Source organism: Lathamus discolor, chromosome 3 (genome assembly GCF_037157495.1).
Source record: "Lathamus discolor isolate bLatDis1 chromosome 3, bLatDis1.hap1, whole genome shotgun sequence".
Lineage (NCBI taxonomy): Eukaryota > Metazoa > Chordata > Aves > Psittaciformes > Psittacidae > Lathamus > Lathamus discolor.
Window position 1 is genome coordinate 26,908,836 of NC_088886.1, and position 2,911 is coordinate 26,911,746.

General features: G+C 42.0%; 1 long non-coding RNA gene across 1 annotated transcript; it reads right to left on the reverse strand.

The window, feature by feature from the left end:
• Positions 1–285: 285 nt before the first annotated feature.
• LOC136010883 (uncharacterized) lies at positions 286–1,149 on the reverse strand. Its single transcript, XR_010611045.1, has 3 exons — positions 1,085–1,149; positions 455–496; positions 286–358 (listed from the first exon to the last, which is right to left on the reverse strand). It is a non-coding gene; the product is annotated as an uncharacterized LOC136010883 (long non-coding RNA).
• Between the last annotated feature and the right edge of the window lie 1,762 nt (positions 1,150–2,911).

The following is a 2,911-nucleotide window of genomic DNA, read 5'->3' on the forward strand; positions in this document are numbered from 1 at the left end:
TCCACACACAAACCTCCCTGCAATTCCTAGCCTAAATGTGTTCCCAGCTTTATACTAACACTGTCTCTCATTGCAAAACACTTTTTTTTCTTCCTCAGTGTTTTCTCCATCAAATAATAATCGCCATCTCTATCAGCCTTTCACTTTTGACAGTCTCTATACCTCCCAGCCTCCTTCATCCTCTGTCCCACTCCCTTTTGAACGACTAGTAGAAGGAAAAGGAGGTTGTCAGGAGTTCTTGTATGCAACATCCTAGACCACCTATGGGGATTGCCTCTTACCTTTGGCTGACTCAGTTCATCTAGAGAGCTCTCAACTGTGCAGGGTCATGGCCAGGCTGGACAGCAGAGGACAAATCCTGCCAGCAAAGTTGCAGCACATCGAGCAGATCTCAGTAAAATATCACCACCAACCAAGTTCAAAATACAGAGGAAAGGCTGAGCAGCGCTATTACCTTTTGTTCAGGAAAAGCAAGCAGCCTGTGAGGCCTTCCAGACTGCAGAGGCAATTGAAAAGAGCTGAGGAGGCACAGCCAAGTGAATGAACAACCCCACACTGAACTCTGAAGGGACATGGTTCTACTTTTCTTTTCTTACTAAGGCCACTGGCCTTTAAGTGACTGATTTTCAATTACATGAAGCATTTGTGTAAGTCTGAATTTGCAGATCTGCTGGACTGTAGTAGTTAGAAAGACCTGAAAGCACAGTAAGGATAATACAGGTTGCAGCCAGTTTTCTAGTTTGCATTGTGCAGGGTTATTATGCAGGAAAGGAGAGAGTTCAGCATGCAAGGATGTATGGATGTATGCAAATTGGCTTAGCAGCTACATTGGTTCTTTACACTAACTTGTCTATTTATCTTGGACTTCAGGAACTCAGTGATCTATGCTGTCACTGCAGATAGATGAATGAAGGATTCCTAATTTTTAGAAAGAACTTGGAGTAACTGTTTCTTTTAAAAGAAGAATATGACAGTCAAAGATGAGAAAAAAGGAAAGCCTACAAAAGCTTAAAATTCAACACCTTAACCCAAGTTTTGATTACTACACTTATGGTACACTTAACCAGCCCATGCACTTTTTTACCAGAACAACTGCATTTTAGTCCTTCTTCTGCTGTTGTCTTTTAAAGATCAGGTCATATTTGTAGCTATTCATCACTAACCTAAGGATCAGCCCCCAGCCTCACCTTAAATTAAGGCCAGCAGTTTAGCATTAGTACAGTCACCCAAATGCCTGCTCTTTAACCACATGCACCTGGAAGGATCCATCCCTGGCCAGCACAAATTCCCCACAAAACAATCAACATCAAAATTAACCTACTGATTACTGGTTTTGGGTTTTTATTTATTTATTTATTTTTTTATTTCTGAACTTTTTTTTATTTCTGAATCACATGCCAGATTTTCTAAAGACATTTTAATATTTTTATTTTGAAAAGTATTTACAGAAAGGTAGTTCTTTTCCTCTCCCAATTTACCAGATCAGCTGGTAAATACATTACAGGCATCTCATGCAACTTGTTCCCCTGTATCAGGATTTCTAATTCAGTTGTCCTTTGCCTCTCTACCTTTTTCTGTAATACAACAAATTTTTCCTCCACAAGGCAGAAGTATTGGTGTGAAGGAACTCTTCAATGGAGCGGTTCTGGGTTTAACACTGAACCAGGAACTGACCCATTAATGCTGGAAGCAAATACCACCCGTTATCATTAAAACGGGGCATAGTGGAGTTGCTAATATTCAGCTGACATGAAGTAAAAAAATGTTACCTTAAAAAAAAAAAAAAAAAAAAGAATGCCATCATCATCACAGACTACATATCCTCAGAAAGAAATTGGAAGATACTCTTCAAACCTAGACCAGATTAGTACCCACACCAACACAGGGTGAAGTTGTATGTGTTACACAGGCCCTTTTGCTTATTTCAGCTCTCTGGATACTCACTGTTCAACCATTTTGATTTTGTGCTCTATATCTCAACACAAGAGGAGAGAAGTTTCCATTTGCTGGGATAGTGCTCAGGCTTTTATTACACAGGCAGCAATAGGAAGAAAAGCATTTTCAGGTTTAGTGGGAGAGCAGTGAACAATGATCTTAAACTGAAAGCATCTATTCTCATGATGCTATGGCCTGGGCATTGCCCTGTGCAGTGTGGTGCCCCTGAAGGGTAAGCTCTGCAGTCAGCAAACTATTCTCAGATATTGCACTGCTGACATATCCATACTCAGGTGAGGATGGGAATGCTTTTTCTCAGCAGTCCCAGATTCAGTACATAATCCTATTTTTCTTCAATTTTGCCCCAGTGAGGACTACATGAAGAGTCCCACAGCTGTGTTACACTGCAGATACAACCACTGTGACTGGTTCCCCACCTGCGCTGCTTGTTGCGGTTGGCACTGCCAACAGCATGGGTTTTGCATGGACCTGGGCCAAGCAGAAGTCTCCCAGCCCTGGACCTGCAAACTAGAGAGATGGTTTTGCCCCATTTTCACTAATGGATGTCAGAGCATCATTCTGAGTCCATCAGAAGGCATAACAGCCTCTGGGTTCCAGACCTGCTTCAGAGGTTACTTCCCAAAATGCAGCTTCTGCTGATTCATCTGCTGCTGACACTGCTGACTTCCTGTAAATGCCTGACCCAGGAACATAAATTACCATTAAGGCTGACAAGGATATACCCTCCATGACAATAACTCACACTGCTGTTTCCCAGCACAAAAGAACACCCCTTTTGCTTTGGCAGAGTCTGTATATCATTTGGGATTATTAATGTGAGCATCTCTTGTAGACATGACTGAGGCTGGTGCACTCTCGACATAGGACAGCCATACTCAGACCATGGGGCTCAGACACCGAGCAGTGACCGTCATTCTCAGGTGAAGAGTGATTTGTTGTAAAGGACTAATTTCTT